The following is a 22,763-nucleotide window of genomic DNA, read 5'->3' on the forward strand; positions in this document are numbered from 1 at the left end:
CCTAAATACTTCACCTGTGTGTTACTAGGACTCACCTGCTCATGAGTTATGAAGAAGCTAAATGGACAATAATAATTCACTACTCACAGGGTTGGGTATCCACTTCAAGTGCTAATGGGCACCTGCTTCACAATGGCTCCTGCCTCTGCTTTGGGCTGTCCTCTAAAAGGTGTGCCCAGGGTTCTTTGCTTGCTCCTCCGGAGTTGCTGACTGATTGCTTCATTCCTTAAAATCTTGACTGAACAATTGCCAAGCTGTGTTCCCTGATGAACTGGGGGCCGCCAACTGCCAACTCTGAACTATCCTCTGTCTCATGTGTAGCAAAGCAGTCTGCACTTCCTATAGCTTCTGCCAGAAGGCCATCTCAGGATGGAGTCCAATCCTAAGTCTTGGGTGCTTGATTGTGAGGACAATGGACAGACTGTGCTGTTGGCTCCTCTTTTGTCTTTCCCTTCAGGCACAGCTACCCAAGATTCCTTAACTGTACTCATTCGGCTGATAATGCCCATTCAAATCAACTCTTGCAAAACCCTTCTCCCAGTCTTCTGGATTTATTCAGACATAGTATATAAATGTACATGATGAATTTATATACATATGTATTATTTTATATAATATATAATAATATATATTATATTATATATATATCAGCTCACTGCAGCCTTGACCTCCAGGGCTCAAGTGATCCTTCCACCTTAGCCTCCAGAGTAGCTTGGACCATTGGTGTCTGCTACCACACCTGGTTAATTTTGTGTATTTTTTGTAGAGATGAAGTCTTACTATGTTGCCCAGGCTGGTCTCAACCTCCTGGGTTCAAGTGATCCTCCCACCTTGGCCTCCCAAAATGCTGGTATCACAGGTGTAAGCTACTGTGCCCAGCCCTGCATGATACATTTGATTAGAGTGTTTCTTTTTGGATAATCTGGTAACTAACCACTGGTGTCAAATTTATTATTTGAAGTAGTCATGAGAAAATAATGTAAATATTTGAAGCATTTCAACTGTATTGATTGAAGAAATATTTATTTGAAATGGATAAATACTATTGGTCCCTCTCTAACCCTTTCAGGCACAATGTCTGCCACTAAGTGGTAGAGTGTGGAATGACTTCCAAGAGCCCCATGAAAGTCATCATCTTGTCTGACAGAAAAGGGAAGTCACCTGAGCATATCTGCTCTGGCCCATTGTCTCTTCTCTTTTCTGGGTCTCCAATTTAACCTACATTTGATCTTCTCACTGTGGCCTTTATGTCTCTCATCCTCCTTTCTACATTCCATTCCTTTGGCTCTCTGTGTTTCATTCTATTTCTTGTGACATATCTTCCAGTTCACTAATTCTTTCTTCAGCTTCCTTTACACTGCTGATAACTCAGTACAATGTTTTAAATTTTGGTTATTGTATTCTTTACTTCCTGAATTTCAACTTGTTTCCTTTTCAAATCTGCAACGTAACTTTCTACCTTTTCCAGTTCTTTGCTGAAATCATTTAGTTTTTGTTTTGATCTCTTTGAGCACATTAATTATAGTAGTTTTATAGTTTGAAAGAGCACATTAATTATAGTAGTTTTATAGTTTGTGTCTCATAATTTCATTATCTGGACTACCTGTGTGTACAATTCTGTTGCCATTTGTGCTGGCTGTTGTTCATGTTGCCCTGTCTCCTTGAGGACTGATTATATTTTATTGGATGTTGGACCATTGTCTTTGAAAACATTTCTTGCAGAAATAATTTGAGGCCTAGAATATATATTTTCCCAAGGAGAATTTTCTTTTGCTTCTGCTAGGTGTTAGAGGTACCTGGAAGTGCAATCCAGGATCACATTAATTTAATTGCAGGGCTTGAGACTTTGTGGGCCACACAAATGACTTGCAGTTAGACTGCAAGTGAGAGCAGGTTTAATTGCAGTTTGCACTTATTTCTAGGATGCAGCCCTCAGCATACCAACCCCAAGCACTGAAGTCTCCTTTTAACAGGGTCTAGATGCTGCCTTTCCCCCCGCTATTCTCATAAGGTGTCAAAAGTCTTGCTTTGCCTTTTATCTGTCTCTTCAGGACAAAGGTAGCCCAGGTATGGGTCCCTCTCTCTGAATTTTTATTTTTTACTAGATCATGGCCAAATAATTCCTCACTCTCTTGTTAGCTGTTTGATCCTTTTACATTTTTTTTTTGTCTATTTCATCTGGCTTTTAAAAATTCAATTCAGCAGAAGAGTTAGTTTGAATTATCCAGTCTATCTTTAATGGAAATAGAATGTGGGAACAGATCTGTAAAGTCTGTCTAGTGCCTGTCTTCAAAGAGAAAAATTTCCAGCTGCTTGCTTTCTGCTCCAAAGCCCATCAGAAGTCAGCTCTGAGCCCACCAGAGCCCTCAGGTGCAACAAATAAAGCAAATTGCCTGAGGTCCTGTGGCCCCGTGATTTGATATCACATAGCCAGGCAAAATAAAACTTGCATGAGTCTTTTTTTTTTTTTTTTTTTTTTGAGGCGGAGTCTGGCTCTCTTGCCTAGGCTGGAGTGCAGTGGCCGGATCTCAGCTCACTGCAAGCTCCACCTCCTGGGTTCACGCCATTCTCCTGCCTCAGCCTCCCGAGTACCTGGGACTACAGGCGCCCGCCACCTCGCCCAGCTAGTGTTTTTTTGTATTTTTATAGTAGAGACGGGGTTTCACTGTGTTAGCCAGGATGGTCTCGATCTGCTGACCTCGTGATCCGCCCGTCTCGGCCTCCCAAAGTGCTGGGATTACAGGCTTGAGCCACCGCGCCCGGCCATGAGTCTTGTACAGTATTAGCCATTACAGTCTCACTCTGGTGCCAACATCCCAAGCCTGTGAAATGTGAGGAAAGCACCTGGTGGCTAAGATAAGACAACAAAACGATGCTCTCCAGACCTGAGCTGTAGCTCAGGCAAAGCAAGTGCCTACTTTTGCACTGCCTTGTAATATAGACTGTGCATTTGTATGATAGTTTCTCATTTTTTTTCAAGTGTCAACTGCACTAGCTTTCAAAATTTAGCATGTATGAGAGTTTTAGGAGAGCTTGTTACAACACAGATTGCTGACTATACCCTGAGTTTTCAATTTGGTAAGTCTTGCCTAGTGTCTGCAAATTTGTATCTCTCCCAAGTTTCCATGTGATGCTGCTGGTTTGGAAACCACATTTTGAGAATTGAGAAACCAAATTGAGAATCCCATGTCTACTCCATTCTTTGGACTGTAAGACTTAGGTAGGGACTGTAACTCATCCTCCTTGGTCTCTCTTACCAGCTAACTCAGTACTATGATCCACGTAGGACCTTTTAATGTAATAATCTGATATGGTTTGGCTCTGCGTCCTCACCCAAACTTCACCGTGAATTGTACTGCCATAATTCCCACATGTTGTGAGAGTGACCTGGTGGGAGATAATTTGAATCATGGGGGCAGTTTCCCCCATCCTGTTCTCATGATAGTGAATAGATCTCATGAAATCTGATGGTTTTATCAGGGATTTCTGCTTTTGCCTCTTCCTCATTTTCTCTTGCTGCCACCATGTAAGAAGTGCCTTTCACCTCCCACCATGATTCTGAGGCCTCCCCAGCCATGTGGAACTGTAAGTCCAATTAAACCTCTTTTTCTTCTCAGTCTTGGGTATGTCTTTTTTAGCAGTGTGAAAACAGACAAATACAGTAAATTGGTACCAGTAGAGTGGAGCATTGCTGAAAAGATACCTGAAAATGTGGAAGTGAGTTTGGAACTGGGCAAAAGGCAGCAGTTGGGACAGTTTAGAGGGTTCAGAAGAAGACAGGAAAATGTGGGAAAGTTTGGAACTTCCTAGAGACTTGTTGAATGGCTTTGACAAAAATACTGATAATGATATAGATAATGAAATCTAGGCTGAGGTGTCCTCAGATGGAAATGAGAAACTTGTTGGGAACTGGAGCAAAGGTGACTCTTGTTACGTTTTATCAAAGAGACATTTTGCCTGTACCCTAGAGACTTGTGGAACTTGAACTTGAGAGATGATTTAGGGTATCTGGCAGAAGAAATTTCTAAGCAGCAAAGTATTCAAGAGGTGACTTGCGTGTTATTAAAAGCATTCAGTTTTAAAAGGGAAGCAGAGCATAAAAGTTTGGAGAATTTGCAGCCTGACAATGTAATAGAAAATAAAATCCCATTTTCTGAGTAGAAATTCAAACTGACTGCAGATATTTGCATAAGTAACAAGGAGCTGAATGTTAATCCCCCACACAATGGGGAAAATGTCTCCAGGGCACGTCAGAGACCTTTGTGGCAGCCTCTCCCATCACAGGCCCAGAGGTCTAGGAGGAAAAAATGGTTTTGTGGGCAGGTTCCAGGATCCCCACGCTGCATGCAGTCTAGGGATTTGGTGTCCTGTGTCTCAGCTGATCCAGCTATGGCTGAAAGGGGCCAACATAGAGCTTGGGCCATGGCTTCAGAGGGTACAAGCCCCAACCCTTGGTAGCTTCCACATGGTGTTGAGCCTGATGTTGCAAGGAAGTCAAGAATTGGGGTTTGGGAACCTCCACCTAGATTTCAGAAGATGTATAGAAATGCCTGAATGCCCAGGAAGAAGTTTGCTGCAGGGGCAGGGCCATCATGGAGAACCTCTGCTATGACAATGCAGAAGGGAAATGTGGGGTTGGAACCCCTACACAGAGTCCCTACTGGGGCACCATGTAGTGGAGCTGTGAGAAGAGGGCCACCGTCCTCCAGACCCCAGAATGGTAGATCCACCTACAACTTGCACTGTGCACCTGGAAAAGCCACAGACACTCAACACTAGCCCATGAAAGCAGCTGGGATGGAGACTGTACCCTGAAAAGCCACAGGGCAGAGCTGTCCAAGGCCATGGGAACCCACCTCTTGCAGCAGTGTGACCTGGATGTGAGACCCAGAGTCAAAGGAGATAATTTTGGAACTTTAAAATTTGACAGCCCGCTGGATTTTGGACTTGCATGGGCTCTGTAATCCTTTTGTTTTGGCCAATTTCTCCCATTTGGAATGGCTGTATTTACCCAATACCTGTATCCCCATTGTATCTAGGAAGTAACTAGCTTGTTTTTGATTTTACAGGCTCATAGGCAGAAGGGACTTGTCTTGCCTCAGATGAGACTTTGGGCTTTTGGATTAATGCTGACTTGAGTTAAGACTTTGGGGGACTGTTGGGAAGGTGTGATTGGTTTTGAAATGTGAGGACATGAGATTTGGAGGGGCCAGGAGTGGAATGACATGGTTTGGCTCTGTGTCCCCACCTAAATCTCATCTTGAATTGTACTCCCATAATTCCCACATGTTGTGGGAGGGACCCGGTGGGAGATAATTTGAATCATGGGGGATAGTTTACCCCATACTGTTCTCATGGTAGTGAATAGGTCTCACAAGATCTGATGGTTTTATCAGGGGTTTCTGCTTTTGCATCTTCCTCATTTTCTTTTGCCACCGCCATGTAAGAAGTGCCCTTTGCTCCCCTCTGCCATGATTTTGAGGCCTTCCCAGCCATGTGGAACTGTAAGTCCAATTAAACCTCTTTTTCTTCCCAGTCTCAGGTATGTCTTTGTCAGTAGCATGAAAACAAACTAATAAATAATCATTGACTGAATAATTCAGGGGTTTTCTTTGGGTTGTTGTTTTTGTATGTTTCTATATGGAATTTACTAGGGTGTACTAGAGGTTTCATGGTAGCTCTGCTGTCTATAGTAAGAATCATAGTCTATAGTAAGAATTATAGTAAGGACCATTGACTTTTAGGTTTTCCTCACTCCATTTGTGGAGAGAGGCAGCATCAGGATCAATAACTGTTGTTGAGGAACTTTCCCATTGAGGATAATTCTTCACTTTGCTTTGAGAAATGCACATACTCTTTTTTATGAACAAATGCTAGTTGTGGCAGGCTATGATTGCTAAAAATCAGGGGTGGTTGATTTAATCTGATTACAGAGACAAAAGCGTGTGGAGCCAGGAAGAGAAGCAAAATATGTGGGAAGATAAAGAGTCTAAAAAAGAGATAAAGAAAGAACCTTCAGAGCTTGAGCAGGTGGCCACATATGACCCCTGGTGCTGCCTGAGTGTATCTGAGATAAAGATCCCTGTAGGCAGGCCTTGTGTTTACTACTCTCCCTGCTGGTGGGTGGAAACAGACTGCCTGGTGGGGTAGAAGTGGTGCTATGATTTGGGTGTGGTTTGTCCCCACCATACTCAGGTTGAAATGCAATTACCAATGTAATGGTGTTGGGAGGTGGGACCCTTGAAAGGTAATTGGGCCATTCAGAGGGATTAACGTCTTCCTTGCAAGATTGCATTAGTTCTCGTGGAGATGGTTTCATTGTCAAGAAGAGTTGGTTGTAATAAAGCAGATTGGCCTCCTCCTTTGTCACCTCTCTTGTGCCTGTGCCTGCTGCTGCTCTCACATGTGCTCCCACCACGTGATGACTTCTGCCACGTTGTGACCACAGCACGAGGCCCTCACAATAAGCTGAACAGGTGCAGCTCCCTGATTTTGGACTTCCCAGCCTCCAGAACTATAACGAGTACGTTTATTTTTTAAATAACTTACTCAGGCTGGGTACAGTGGCTCATGCCTGTAATCCCAACACTTTGGGAGGCTGAAGTAGGAGGATTGCTGGAACCCAGGAGTTTGAGACCAGTCTGGGCAACATAGTGAGACCATGTCTCTGCAAAAAATGAAAAAAAAAAAATAACCAAGTGTGGTGATGCACATCTGTGGTTTCTGCTACTTGGGAGGCTGAGGAGGGAGGATTGCTTGAGCCTGGGAGGTTGAGGCTGCAGTGATCATGCCACTGCACCCCAGCCTAGGCCACAGAGTGAGACACTGTCTCAAAAAAAGAATTACCTAGTCTCAGATAGTCTGTTATAGCAACAGAAAATAGGCTAAGATGGGGGTAAAATAGGTAAAGTCTTTTTTGGCACTTGCTGGTCTTTTTTGGTGGGTTCATCTATCCTCTATTGCCCCAGTGTTCTGATATTTGGGGTCCCTCCTTTCTGGTAAGCTGGTAAGTGATTGGACAGTATAGTGTTAATGACTGAAGAACATTTCTATTTAATTTAGCTAAGTTCAACAAATTACTGGTTAGCTGCCATATGCCAGGCATCTCTAGCCACTGGAAGTAAAAAAAGAAATGCAACACAGTCTCTATTGCTTTCATTCTAATGGGAGATGCAAGGCACTATGGCAGGGGCAGGCAGAGGACAAGAATGAATAAGTAAGTTGACCATGAACTTTTTAATCAAAATTGAGAAATTTTAGAAAGTGAAAGAGAAAGCTAAAAAATTATAGTGGATCAATGGAAAGGAAGATGCAGGGTCACTCTATCTTTTCAGGGCCTATGAGAGCAATGAGAAGGGGCTATTCAGTACAGCTCGGCCTAGCCAGTAGGTTGTGGGTGGGGGCTTAGAGCAGAAATGTAGAGCACTACTTAGTGGATATTGTGCTTGAGTTGAGTCTTGGGCCTGAACTTATGTATTTTAAAGCAAGACCCCCTGAAAAGGAGCATTGTTTTCCCCAGATGACTCTACTGGTGGAATTTAAGGTGTTATGATCCCTGGGAGTGCAAAAGGAGAAAATTTCCAAATCGTACTACTTTGAGTGATGAGTGATAGACCTCATGTTCTTAATAAACATTTATCATGTGTACAGGGAGCAAAAATCACTTGGTAGTTCATGATTCCTCATTTCAGAAAAATGGAAGTTCAGTTGATTCACTCAGAACTCTTAGAAAAAAAAGAGAAGCAATTTACTCATTCCTCCTCAACCCTGTCATACCTCTCTAACATTCTCTCTCTATCTGTCTCTCTCTTTTAGTACACAAAGTCAGTAAAGCTGATCTTTGAACCAAGGTTGTAAAATGATCAGTCCCAGGTTGGAAACAACTAATCTCATTGTAAGACAGCTCTCAATATTTAGACAAAGCTAAAATCTTTGCATTAGAGCTCAACGGTATCTCCTTGAAGTCTGTATTTCGTTACCTAGTCTCTGCCCCAAGCTTTCCCTTCATTGCTAAGTTTCTTTCCTAATTACCTTGCCTGCATTTACTTTCTCACCTGCTGAGAACATATTCTCACAGTAGCATAATTGCGTAGCTGTGGCTTATATTTTGCTACTACCTTGGGTACTGTTTGCTGCAAGTAAGGACATTTACAATCCCTGAGAGATGTTGAAACAGTCCCAAAATAACAGACATGCAAACGCTTTGCCTGATTAGCTGCTACTTATTAAAACATGGTTTAAGGGCTGAGTTGCCAACTTTATGTTTCCATAAAGTACTGCATGGTCTTGAATAATGAGGCAAATTGCAGAATACTGATGTTTATGAGCGGTCAAATCTGGGTTTCCAGAGGCACAGACCATGACTTCTTACTTGTAGTTTCAATAGTTTCAAGTTAATACAAACTTTTTGCATTATGTATTTTTAACCTCTTTTGCTCTTATAAGGATTGGGCTCTATTTGTTTTCTTCGTTGTGTTGTATCTTAGTCTGCTACTGTCTTTGACCTTGTTGATGTTGCTGGGTACAAGCAAAATGGAAAAGGCTTAAAGTTTTCCTTTCAGAGGTTTTGCATAAAAGCCCGGTGTTTGGCTATTACAGGTTGAATTGTGTCCTTGAAAAGGATACATTGAAGACTTGGCCTCCAGAACCTCAGAATGTGACCTTATTTGGACACAGGTTGACTGAAAGTGTAATTAGTTAAGACGTAATACTGGAGTGGACAGGGCTCCTTATCCAATATGACTGGTGTCCTTATATGAAGCTGGTTATGTGAAGACACAGACACACAGGGAGAATGCCATGAAGATGGGAGACGGTGCAACTACAAGCCAAGGAATGCCGAAGACTGCTGGCAACCACCGGAAGAAGCTAGGAAGAGACAAGCAAGGATTTCCCTCCAGGTTTCAGAAAGAGTATGGCCCTGCCAACACCATCCTCTGAGACTTCTAGCCCCCAGAACTGTGAGAAAATACATTTCTTTGTTTAAAATCACCCAGTTTATGGTACTCTGTTCCTGCAGCCCTAGGAATCTAATGGCTAATGAAGTCTGGGCCCGTGGTTCCCCCCTCTGGATGCCTCTTTCACAGAAATGGTTCCAGGTGACCCAGGTGGTGTACAGCAGTCCTTGCTTATCTGCAGTTTCACTTTTCACAGTTTAAGTTAACCTATGGTCAACAGCAGTCTAAAAATATTAAAGGGAATAATTCCCAAAATAAGCAATTCAAATAAGTTTTAAAATTCTGAATCGAGTGCTGAAGTCCGGCACTGTGCCCACTGAGTCCTGCGGGGGACATGAATCGTACCTTTGTGCAGTGTGTCAGCGCTGCCTCTGTTCCTTGTCAGTTAGCCACCTAGGAGCCATCTCGGTTATCAGATCGACTGCCACGGTTTCAGAGCGCTTGTGTTCAAGTCACCCTTATTTTACTTCATAATGACCCCAAAGCACAGGAGCAGTGATGCTGGCATAGTGTTTTAATTGTTCTATGTATTATTGTTACTCTGCCTAATATATAGATTAAACTTTCTCATAGGTGTATTACATATGTACTGTATAGAATAAAACATAGCATTTATAGGGCTTGGTATGATTTGTGGTTTCAGGCATCCACTGGGATTCTTAGAATGTGTCCCCTGCAGATAAGAGAGGACTAGTATAATATGAGCAGACAGCAACAGGGCTGGACAGGAAGGTGGACAGCCACCCTTCACTTATGCGGATCCATCTGCCTGGTAGTTCGGAGCCTCCTGTAGTGGTGACTGTTCTGCTCAGTAGCTTTTCCTTCCCCCTTCTTTTTGGTTTCAGCCCCTTTAATGATGAGTGTGGGGATAAGCAGGGTGCTCAGGACCCTGGCCTGGCTAATGGATGGGTTGCATCCCCTGCCAGCAGTGGCACGGAACCCAAACAGAGCCCAAATGGTTCTTCCTGGAATGGATGGAGAGGCATTGGGAGAGAAAGCTCTTTCTTCCCACTGGTGCTGCTAAGCTGGGATGGCAGGCAGCCAGGCATATGTTTTTCTGAAGTGGAGAGGGCTTGCCTGCGGTGACTGTGTCATGGAAGCCTCAGGCTTCCGAGTCTCTGGGTCTCATTCCCAGGTCCCAGCTCCTGCAGTTCTGACCTTCATCTTGTGAACTACTCCAGGAATCCTCCCAGGTATAAGATTCACTGCATTTCATTTCTACTTAGTTAGAATTTCTTCTTGTGATAAAGGCTATTTTTTTTTTTTTTTGCTTCCGTCTCACTTGTAATTCCCTCTCTTAGAATATTGAGCAGTAGTTATTCGGTTTACATGCAGTTGGATCCCACTACACCATGAGTTTCTTGAGAATAAGGCCTGCATTATTTTTTTTTGTTACTTCTTAGTGACATGCCTGGATAATATCTGGGCACTCCAGTTGTTTTGGGGAGGGTGATTGGCTGCCAAAATGATCAAATGAATAATAGGCAAGATCTACTGGGATCACAGAATGTTTAAGTGGTAAAGGAATGTACAGTTGTTCCTAATCTAGTGGTTTTCAAAGTTTAGATGCAGAATCCTTTCCTCAAGTGGAGTGTTAGGTGGAAGCCCACATGGAGAGCACAGGGCGTAGAGTTGCTCTGGTTGGGGTGGAGGTGGCGGCCCAGGGGGCTGCCCTCTCTTCATTTCCTCAGCATGGCCTCTGTGAGGCTTTTAGAGTTTGCTGGGGGCCACTGTTTTATCCTCATTGAGCTACAATTTTCCACCTCCAATCCCTGCTGCCCTCTCCTCATTTCCTCAGCATGGCCTCTGTGGAGGCTTTTGGAGTTTGCCGGGGGCCACATTTATCCTCATTGAGCTGCAGTTGTCCCTCTCCAATCCTGGCTTCCTTTCCTTAAAAAGTGGTTGTGAGACATCATAAGTTGATGCTACTGCACTACAGCTACTTTCTGTCTCTCTGTCTCTCTGTCTCTCTGTCTCTCTCTCTCTCTCACACACACACACACACACACACCCCTCTCTAGGATCCTGGTAAAAATAATGATGAGTGTGATATGTAATGCTAAAAGTTTCAAAGAATGATCGATGAATTTCACAGTAGCTTTTGGACTCTTGGGAATAGGATCAGCTCAAAGGATCCAAATTTAACCAAAGTTTTAGTGAGAGAATCTCTTTCCTGAATTATGACACCTTTTCCAAACCGTGCTTAATTCTTAATTCTACTTTCCCATCTACCACCTACCATCAACAGAACACTCCATGTCCTGTCATAAACCACTGCCCTGTCATCAAGGCACCAGGCTGGTGCTATTTTTCTTTATTATTATCAGTTTTTTTTTATTGTGGTAAAAACACATAAGGTAAAATTTACCATCTTAACCATTTCTGAATATATAGTTCAGTAGTGTTCGTTACATTCGTATTGTCATGCAACCAATCTCTAGAACTCTTTTCATCTTGCGAAACTGGAACTCTGTGTCCATTGAACAACAACTCCCCACATCCCTCTTCCCTCAGCTCCTGGGAACCACCCTTCTATTCTTGTGTCTCTGAATTTGAATACTCTAGGGACCTTATGTAAGTGGAATCACACAGTATTTGTCATTTTCTGCCTGGCTTATTTTACTTAGAATAATGTCTTCAAGGTTCATCTATATTGTAGCATGTGACATGATTTCTTTACTATTTATTTATTTCCAGACAGGGCCTTGCTTTTTTCCCGGCTGGAATGCAGTGGCATGATCACAGCTCATGCAACCTCCATCTCTCAGGCTCAAGCCATCCTCCCAACTCAGTCGCCCGAGTAGCTGGGACTACAGATGTGTGCCACCATGCTTGACTAATTTTTTAATTTTTTGTAGTGACAAGGTCTCACTATATTGACCAGGCCGGTCTCGAACTCCTGGGATCAAGTGATCCTCCTGCCTTGGCTTCCCAAAGTGTTGGGAGTATAGACGTGAGCCACCATGACTGGCCTCCCTCCTTTTTTTTTTTTTTTTTTTTTTTTTGAGACGGAGTCTCACTGTGTTGCCCAGGCTGGAGTGCAGTGGCCAGATCTCAGCTCACGGCAAGCTCCGCCTCCCGGGTTCACGCCATTCTCCTGCCTCAGCCTCCCGAGTAGTTGGGACTACAGGCGCCCGCCACCGCGCCCGGCTAGTTTTCTGTATTTTTTAGTAGAGACGGGGTTTCACCGTGTTAGCCAGGATGGTCTCGATCTCCTGACCTCGTGATCCGCCCGTCTCGGCCTCCCAAAGTGCTGGGATTACAGGCTTGAGCCACCACGCCCGGCCTCCCTCCTTTTTAAGGCTGATGGGACAGAAAGCTTTTAAAGAATCTAGGCAGGAGACCACGTTGGGGGCACATAAAGAACACTTATACTGAATACTCACTGGATGATTTTAATTTTTCTGGTAATGTCTTTTTTTTTTTTGAGACAGAGTCTTGCTCTGTTGCCCAGGCTGGAGTGCAGTGGCACGATCTCTGCTCACTACAAGCTCCACCTCCCGGGTTCATGCCATTCTCCTGCCTCAGCCTCCTGAATAGCTGGGACTAAAGGCGCCTGCCACCGTGCCCGGCTAACTTTTTGTATTTTTAGTGAGACTCTGGTAATGTCTTTTAAATATTTGTGTTTTCTAGTTTCAATGTCAGATTCCCTGTGGACATGGATGAAAGAAGAGACCAATCTGAGGATGCTTTGAGAGTACCTGAATGTTCTACAAACTGTCCTGTCCTTCCTGGCCTTCATAAAAAGAATGTTGTTTTTAACTTTGAGTAGTAGTTCTCAATGCAGGTGAGTGGGTGGAGGGTGGTTTTCTCCCCTCCCCAGAGGACATTTGGCAATGTCTGTAGGCAGTTTTGATTGTCAGGACTTGTGGGAGGGTGCTACTGGCATTTAATGGGTAGAGGTCAGGTTGCTGCTAAGCATCCTGCAATGCACTGGACGGCCCACAACAAAGCATGACTCAGTCCTGTGGTGATAGTGCTGAGCTTGAGAAACCTGATGCGGAAACAGCGACTCAAGAAGGTCATGCCGCGTATGGAGGGTTTGCCAATGGGGGACTTCCAACCATTACACAGAGCGATGATTTGCCTCTTTAAGAAGGCCTGGCATATATTGAAATAGAACAACCTCCATCTACGTCAAAAGCTCAAAGTTGATACAAAACATCACATCAACAGTGGCTTTCTTATCTAAACACCATTTGTCAAAACAGAAAGCCCTTCAAACAGCTCACATTCAGGGAGTGCAGCCTCTGCCCTGCTCTGGGAGCTTCAACCCGGGATATTTCATGTTAACATAAACAGGATAAGCCTTTTCAGCTGCAGCGCTGTTTACCGGGAACCTGCTGGAATAAACTAGGTTGTTAAGTTTAATTTACTGAGCAGCAGTAATCACCGTAGTTCTTCCATTTGTTGAGAAACAACAAACGCGTGGGCACATCTGACAGAATCTGGATTTGCCAAATGGTGAGGGTGACTTTGGAGTGCTATCCCAGCAGATGAGGAACGTAAGGATGACGGGCTCCCTCCCTCAGAGGAAAGAATCAACTTAAAAGCAAAAGAAGCAAGCCTCACTGCCCTCCCTGCTCTGAGGCAGGAATGGAAACGCATTCTGGAAACACATTGCTGTCAAAGCCAAACATCAGCAAGTCAGTGACTAAGTTGAAAAGGAAATGTGGTCAAAGGGTACAAAGTTTCAACGACACTGGGGGAATATCCTTTAGTGATCTATTGTACAACACGGTGAGCACAGTTATTAATAATACATTGTGTTTATGCATTTATTTTTATTTCAGTAAGATTTAATAGCTTTTTGGATTAAGTAGTAGAAAAACTTCCATACTTAGCTGAGACATTTTGTTAAGGCCAAAAAAAATGTCTCACAAAATGGCGCAGCAGACTGACAGGCTGACGCAGAAAATCAACTTTGCCCAGTCACAACTTGTGACTCCTATCCCTGGAGTGCTGACTGGCACCAGTAAGACAGAATCTCTTTAAATCCATTACTCCATGCCCACCTGAGGTACTGTTGAAGAAATCTCACTTTTCACTCAAGATGCTGGGATGCTGGTTCTGGTACACTTGGATCATAAGTCCATTTGGTGAAAACTCGTTTGTAGAGGTTCATCAGTTCTGCGTTCTGAGATTTTAGCTTCCCATCAAAGCTGCACTTCATGTGGCCATGGGTACCTAAAGGCTCCTGGATGTGTCCTCTGCGGCCCCACTTTGTTCTCAATTTCACCGGTTTAAAACACTGCACATCCTTTCTATTGAAGAACATACCACTGCCATCTTAGTACAAATTTTGAAAGGATGACCACTCAGGACAACTCTCTTAATGACCATTCTGTTTGGATCCACCAACAAAAGATGGCCTGTAGCAATGAGATTGTGCATTCCATTGTTTTCCTGCTTGAAAAGCAGCAAAGATGAATGAGGAAAAGTGATTGGCAGATATACCGTCACCGCCAGGGCCATGTCAGCAGTCAGGAATCTCTGAAATTTAGGTTTGTCTGCTGCAGCGTGCTGAGAGAATAAAGGTGAGGCTTGGCAGTGCCTGGATCGACAGTGGAATATGAGCTCCTCCTTAGCTTTCACAGAGTCAGTGCTGCCAGGGTCATGCCTCACCACCATATTCAATACTGACATCTTCTGTTCATGAGGTAGTGAAGAAAATGCAGTCAAGGGTGCTCCTTGCCTGAAGCACTCAACCCCTGAGACAAGGACTTCAAAGACATGAAGTGTGACATACCAGCCAAAATCAGCTCCTTCAACCTCTTTTTCTTCAATCTCTTTAAAGATGCTTTTCCTACTAGTAGTAAAGTTCTGCAACTGAAATATTCAAGCATAATCTTGAGGAAGATTTTTCCTTAGGTTCCCATGGAGATGTCCGGAAGCTCTTGAGGCCTTTGTATTTCTGAAATTGAATTCTAGCAGCCGCATAAGGGGAGGTGTCCACTTTATCTGGAAACATCTCTTCCAGTCTTTCTTGTTTACATTTCTCCAACGTTTTTGCCTCAGCTTCTTCATCCACTTTCTCATCATAGAGATCATCATGCACAGACTCCCTTGTAGTCATAGTTTCACATTCCTTCTCTTCTTCATCTTCACACTTTCTTCCTGAGATTCCTCCTCCACAAAATCCTCATGTTCTATATCATCATATTCTTTACCACTTTAGAAACTCCCTTCAAGAAATCCTTTGTCTCACTCAACTCCTCCTCATTGGGCCAGGTTTACTCCCCCTGCCTTGGATCTGGGATAACCTGTTTGTCAGGATTCCTGTCTAGCAGGGTCTGCCTTCATTAGGACTTTAAGGTCTTCTTCCATATCATCGACAGTATCCATGGCACAAATCTCTATTGCCATGTCTGGGTCCTTTTGGGATTTAATTACTCTAGGATTTAAAGGGAAAGGGTCCATGGGGGCATCTATGTGTTTCATCTGGAAATCACCACGTCCAGTGATATGCAGCAACCTATTTACATTCAGAGTCTGCCCACAAACATAGCCTGAAATTTCCAAGGTGCCCACCAAGTTATTCTCTTCACTAGAAACAAAATCAGCAGTATGGTCAAATAGGTAGGCCTGCTGATCTCAAAAAGCAAGATGCCGTTGCTTCTGGTTAGCCAACTGCCTAACCAGCATCCCTGTCTCCTGTTGAGTGTCTAACGAGAGGAGTTTGTCATCCAGAAAGTGCTTCTCCACTGCTTTACTTAGCTTCTTTCTGGCATCTATTTGTTTCTTCAGTGGGAGACCAGATAATCCCTGGACAGCTAGTGCTAATGAGGAGGGCCATCCTTGCTTCCCAGCTGTCTCTTCTCTGCCAGAACCGCCTCCTTCTTCTGCTTTTGGAGCTGGCTGGCAGGATGCCTCTGGTCTACTCTGCTGAGTTCTTTTCTCACCTTCTTGCTTAGGGTGTTCAGTGCTAGACAGCCCTTGCCATCCTGCTGTGCAGATCCCCAACCCTGATGCCACCCACTTTTATGAGCTTTATTCTGCGGCTTGAGTGGGCTGGAGTGGTGGGCTGCCATGCTGCAACTCACGTGTACAGAGTCAGCCCATTGTATTTATTTTATTTTATTCTTTAATTTTTTTTTTTGTAAAGTCGGGGACAACACTATGTTGTCCAGGCTGGTCTTGAACTCCTGGACTCAAGTGATTGTCCCACCTTGGCCTCCCAAAGTGCTGGGATTACAGACATGAGCCACCACACCCAGCCAATAATGTATTGCATATTCCAAAATTGCTAAAATAGAGTTTTAATGTTCTCATCACAAAAACATGGTAAATTAGTGAGGCAATGCATATGTTAACCAGTTAGATTTAATCCTTCTATAACGTATGCATAGATCAAAACATCACATTGCCTCCTTTTCCACTGTATAGCAGAGGGATGGCACAGATACTTTGAAGGGAGCAAATAATACACAACAAACACACCAACAAATGAGTGGAAAACATTGTACTCCATAAATATATACAATAAAATAATTAAAAATTAAAGAATAAAATGTGGAAGATTTGGATATTGTTTTTCTTTCCAGAGTTAAAATAATACCCTTTAATAAAATTTGTACAAGCTTTCTTTTTTTGTGTGTGTGTGTGTTTGCCATGTTAGAATTCCCATATAGAAGACCAGGGAAAGAATGAACGTTCTTAGCAGTAAGAGGAAATATAGTCTAGCCCAGCAGCACTCGGAGATCCAGTACTCTCTCAAGTACCACCAATCGAGTGGATGCATCCCTTTTTGATAACCATAACTATCCTTCCGTGCCAAAATTTACTGTTTTGTCTAATCTCTGGCCAGCCCAGTTGAGCTAGAGAAAGGTTGTGTTTAAGTGCAGTAAATACCTCACAGAGAAACAAGTGAGTTTTCATACAGGTGGTTCCCCTTTCAGCGGCAACTTAATTTCCTCTCGTTTTTTGCTCCATTGACATAGTATAGTTATCATCGGTCCTCAGTGCAGTGGTTAGCAGTTCAGACTCTGGATTAGACTAGCAATGTTTGAATCCCAGCTCTGCTGGTTACTAGCTGAGTGCCTTTAGGCAAGCTACTAAACCTTTTTGGGTGTCTTGTTCCTCACCTTTAAAACAAGAATCACAATGCTTGTACCTATCTCATATAGTTGTGCTGACTTAAGTGATTTAATATTTGTAAAGCACATGGAATAGTTTAGGTGAATGGTGAATACTATATTTGGTAAATAAATAAAAATAACACCTACTATCTTAAACTGGTATCTCTAAATTCACACATTAGACTGCAACTAAACAGACTTTGGAGTCTGGAGCTAAATTGTAACAGGGAACAGGTATCCTAAAAACGAACACGAATTTACCAAACAGCCCTCAGTGTCCCCGGGGCTGATTTTTAACTGCTATTGCAAAGCATTCCACCCTCCCAGGGCCTGTAGATGCTGAGGGTATACGGCGGCCTGGAAAAAGTGTCGACTGGTTTTCATAAGCTCGGCACTGACTGATCATCTAATTTCTTATCCGTTGGGTAGGTGCTAACTGTAAGTTGAGTAAAATAGAAGTTTTACGGGAGCAGGGGGCTGGGACGTCAGAGAACAAGCCCTGCACTCCCTCTGACACGGAGGTGATAACAGCAATTCAGTCAGGAGGTGACAGTCTGGACCAAGGGTGTGGTTAAAATGGCACAGGAGGGACAGAATCGGGAGCAGGTATAAGCTGCAGGTCAGGACTATCCTTAGGGGCAGTAATGATGGGAGAGACCAACCCAACAGCCCCATTCAGTGATGAAAGTTGACTTGGGCATGGCCAAGGAGGGAAAAGACCAGCACCTCTGTCTCAGCCCTGGCAGTGGCTCATCCACCTGCTCTCCCTGGAGCCTCCTTTTCCACTGTGTGGCAGAGAGATGGCACAGATACTTTGAAGGGAGCAAATATTACACGACCAACACATAAACAAATGATTGGAAAACAATTCTACACAGCAGTTCTTGCCTACTCCCTTGAGGCCTGACAAAGTTCAATCAAAATCAGAATTAAAGAATGCCCGTACTGGCCACCACAAGCAGGGGCTCATGGGCTTTGGAATCCAGGAGAGAGAGAGGACTCGGGAACGTCAAACACGTTGCTGACTGCAGAAGTTTCACTTTTTCACTCTACTGTTTTCCTTAAAATTTCCCATGGATGGTATTCTTGGTTTTTGGGGTGGAAGAGAGAGGGGCAGAAGGGAAACAGGAAGGAAATATTTCAAGGGGGAACAAAGTTGAATTAAGACTGGAGGTTGAAGGCTGGTGATTAATGCCCCATCTCTTACTTCTCTCCTTCCATTAATGTCTAAGGGGAAGCAACAGAAAAGGTCGGTTCTGAGTAGGGGAAGCAAAGGCTGAGCGGTCACACTGCTCTCATCAGATTTAGTGAGATTTTTGCCCAGCTGTTTGCTGAAAGAAAAGCAGGAAAATGAAGAACCAGAGGGCGCAGGCAGGACCACTCTGTCTTGAATGGTCTCATTCCTCATTCTCAAAGAGAATCTTTCAGGTGTTAGCTCTTCCTTGAGAATTTCTGTGGCTCAGAAAACTGCCCTTTGAAGCCCAGGATGACCACTTTTTTTTAACGTTCATTTTTTGAGATGGAGTCTAGCTCTGTCGCCCAGCAGGCTGGAGTGAAGTGGCACCATCTCGGCTCATAGCAAACTCTGCCTCTTGGTTTCAAGCAATTCTCCTGCCTCAGCCTCCCAAGTAGCTGGAACTACAGGCATGTATCACCACGCCCGACTAATTTTTGCATTTTTAGTAGAGACGGGGTTTCAGACTTGAACTGGTCTTGAACTCCTGACCTCAGGTGATCCGCCTGCCTTGGCTTCCCAAAGTGCTGGGATTACAGGCGTGAGCCACCATGCCTGGCCATTTTTTTTTTTTGGAAAGACCTATCTGTGATCCTCCCACTGGCTGCCCCAGGCAGGGCTGTCAGCTTTGTTGTCAGGATGTTTCATGTTGGACACTGTTATAGGTTGAGTTGTGTCCCCTACAATTTATGTGTTGAAGTCCTAACCCTTAGCAGCAGTGAATGTAACCTTATTTGGAAATAGGATTTTTGCAGATGTTATTAGTTAAGGTGGGCCCTCATCTGCCGTGACTGGTATCCTTAAAAAAAGGGGGAATTTGGGCCGGGTGTGGTGACTCACGTCTGTAATCCCAGCACTATGGGAGGCTGAGGTGGGCAGATCACGAGGTCAGGAGATCGAGACCATCCTGGCTAAGATGGTGAAACCCCATCTCTACTAAAAATACAAAAAAAATTAGCCGGGCGTGGTGGTGGGTGCCTATAGTCCCAGCTACTCAGGAGGCTGAGGCAGGAGAATGGCACGAACCTGGGAGGTGGAGCTTGCAGTGAACCGAGATTGCGCTACTGCAGCCTGGACGACAGAGCAAGACTCTGTCTCAAAAAAAAAAAAAAAAAAGGGAGATAGGGGGAGGTGAAATTTGGATGCAGACACATGCACCCAGGGAGAATGCCATGTTCAGATGAAGGCAGAGTTGAGGGCAATGCTTCTACAAGCCAAGAGATACTGAGGATTGCCAACACACCACCAGAAGCTAGGAGAGAGAACACATTCTTCCTCACCGCATTCTAACCTCCAGAACTCCAGAACTATGAAACAGGGAATTCCTGCTATTTTAACCCACCACTTTGTGGTACTTTGTTATAGCAGCCATAGCAAACTAATACAGGCACCAACTTGAAGGTTTGGACTTACTGGAAATAAACAAACTTTTCCGTGGCAGGTGGATCTACTCCACATTGTCCCTCAGCTTTATATTTGACTTTTGCCAGTAACGGCTCGTACAATGACCCTTGGTGTGCTTCTGCTCCGGATCCCCCTATATCTCTCTGGTGGAAAATTTCCTAGCTGCTCCAGGCTGTGTGGGGGGGATCAAGAATGGAGTTCTTTGTTTAGAGTTTGCGTGGTGTACATAAATAACGAGCATATGGGGAATTTTCAAGCCAGAGGCATTTCAGAACTAGGCAAGGGAAGAGAGGTTTCATTTGTTAAAGACGTTTCCTGTTAAAATTCATCACAAGCTTCTCTACATCCTCCCTTTCCAGTGTCCTGCCCCCTCCCCACACACCCCAAATATGTAAGAGACTTTCTTAGCAGCGTAGGCCCAACAGGATGTTGTGAGAATGAATAAGAAAAAACTAATACATCAAACCAGATGAATGGAAAAAGCTCTGTTTCTTTTTGTGCATATAACTTCAGAACTGTAAAAAGGAAACGAGTAAGAGAATTTCTCATAAGTGAACATGCTGTCAAGTGTGTCTAAATTGTTTATACTAAGGGTTGCCTTCAGAAAATCACCCCAGTTGTTCCTTTTAGTTATGGGGACATGCACTGAAATTCTACCTTCAGGATTTTAATGGAGACTTCTTGTGTTACTAGCTTATGTGCCTAGCTGCCCCAGGCTGTAAAGTAGGGGGGGTCAAGTTTCAGGTGTAAGAGCTGGTCTACTCCAAGGCAGTCCACCCAGAAAGCAGGAGGTGGGCCTGGCCCTGGGGAATAATTTTGGATTCGCTGAACGCAGGGTGCCCCACTTAGTTACTGCTATTTCCTATTATCCTGTGGATGCTTGACAGCAACCACATCTATTGGCTCGGTAAAAGCCCTTTTAAATAAAAATATTTCATTAGCTGCCAGGGAATTGGTGAGGCAAGCTGTGTAAAAGGCAGCTCCATTTGCTTGGGTCTGGGAAGGAGGTTGACTCCTGGTTAGCACAAGCATCCCAGTTTCACACCCCATTAACAAGGTGTCAGTTGGATTTCTCCCTTTTAACCCAAACCACAGCCCTGGGGAAGCTGGCCAGCCTTCCAGTTGCTTCTGGTACAGATATTCATGGTTTCATGGTCTGACTTAGTTGAAGTGATTTCTTGCAACGGTTTCAGAAGAGGCGCGTCCACATTCAGATGTAACCATAGGAACATATGGCAATGATAAATGTTCATCATACAAGGATTGCCTCGTATTTTGAATTATGGTGCTTTCTGGACAAACCTCCTGAAGATCAATATATATAATTGGTGATTTGCAGTAATGTTAGGAAATCAAATAGAAAAAGTAACAAAAAATAACAAAAAGTAACAAAAGAGTAATAATTCCTACTCTTAAAAATATTTGTTAAATGGTAAGGTGCAAGAGAGAATACAGAATATAAAGCATAAAACCGAAGGAAGTCAGATTAGGGTACAATTTATTGAAGAGCTACAATGAGCCAGGAAATGCACTAAGTTCTTTATTGTGTATCCTTATCTTGGGAGGTGAGAGAGAGGGGTGGGGGGTGAGGGAGAGAGAGAGAATATGAATAGATCCATTTGGAGAATTTATCCTGAATTATTGAAGAAGGGTAATTTATAAGAGTGTCATGTAGGAGTTTGAGGGGCAACAGAAGAGAGGTAATTATGTATCCCCAAACCCTAAACCCAACAATCACATTTTTCTGATTTACAGAAGGGTCTAATCCCTGAGTAATGTTTTTAAGATCAAGGTCCAAACTCTGGCTTTGGAATAATTGGCCTGTTGCCTGGAGTCAGGGCTTTGGCTTTTAGAGACAAAAACAGTAATCAAAAACAGCTTTCAGAAAGATGTCACTCTACTCCAAGCCTACCACAGTGACTTGCACATAGTATGACCTGAAATAAGAGTTTGTGTAATGGAGAAAACAGAGGATTTTATATTGAAATGCTGTTTGTAGCAGACAATTCCTGTACTTCTTTTTCCACTTGAAGATGATGAAGAAAGACTTGTCTGAATTGCAATAAGAGAAAATAGGTTAGAATTCCCAGCTGCAAGCAGAAAGAAATCTTGGTAAGAGCTTCAGGAGGGTTAATGAAGTTCTTTCTGGAGTATCTATGGCAACAGAAAGGCTAAACATAGCCCTATGTACTATGTAGAAGAATAGGGTAGATTTTTTTCTTTTTTGAGACAGAGTTTCACTCTTGTTGCCCATGCTGGAGTGCAATGGCACAATCTCGGCTCACTGCAACCTCTGCATCCCAGGTTCAAGTGGTTTTCCTGTCTCAGCCTCCCCAGTAGCTGGGATTACAGGCATGCAGCACCACGCCCAGCTAATTTTTTGTATTTTTAGTAGAGATGGTGTTTCACCATGTTACCCAGGCTGGTCTTGAACTCCTGACCTCAGGTGATCCACCCGCCTCGGCCTCCCAAAGTGCTGGGATTACCAGCGTGAGCCACTGCACCTGGCCAGATCTTTAAAATCTGCTCCTTACCCCTTTCCTGCGTGCCTTTTCATTTACTACTTTGTGGGAGACATAGTCACCTAGAATTATACTAAATCTCCCGGAATGATGGAACTCTTTCTTTTGGTCAAGATGCTCAGTCTTTTTGAGGACACAAGTATCACGCAGCTGATGTTGCCTGACCCATGTTATGGTATAAAAGGGATGCATATCAGTTAGGGATTGGTTCAGCTGAGAATGAAGGCAAACCCCAAATAAAATGGCATAAACAAAATAGAAATTGAAGAAGTTCAGAGGAAAGTATCCTGTTCTTGACATTGTCAGGAGCCACCTTTTTCATCTTGTGGCTTCTCTACCTCATAGCCCAAGGTGGTTGCTTGAGCTCCAGCCATCATGTCTACATTCTAGCAAGGAGGAAAGAAAGATACATTTCATTTTTTGAGACACGGCCTTGCTCTGTTACCCAGGCTGGAGTCTCGTGCCATAATCACGACTCACAGCAGTCTTGACCTCTCCTGGGCTCAGGTGACCTCTCACCTCAGCCTCCTGAGTAGCTGGGACTACAGGCATGTGCCACCATGCCTAG

The 22,763-nt window shown here is 43.8% G+C and overlaps 1 pseudogene; it reads right to left on the reverse strand.

Moving 5' to 3' along the window:
* Nucleotides 1–13,957: 13,957 nt before the first annotated feature.
* On the reverse strand, nt 13,958–22,569 carry LOC102118126 (pre-rRNA-processing protein TSR1 homolog pseudogene; annotated as a pseudogene).
* Nucleotides 22,570–22,763: the final 194 nt, after the last annotated feature.

This window comes from Macaca fascicularis, chromosome 6 (genome assembly GCF_037993035.2).
Source record: "Macaca fascicularis isolate 582-1 chromosome 6, T2T-MFA8v1.1".
NCBI classification, from domain to species: Eukaryota; Metazoa; Chordata; class Mammalia; order Primates; family Cercopithecidae; genus Macaca; species Macaca fascicularis.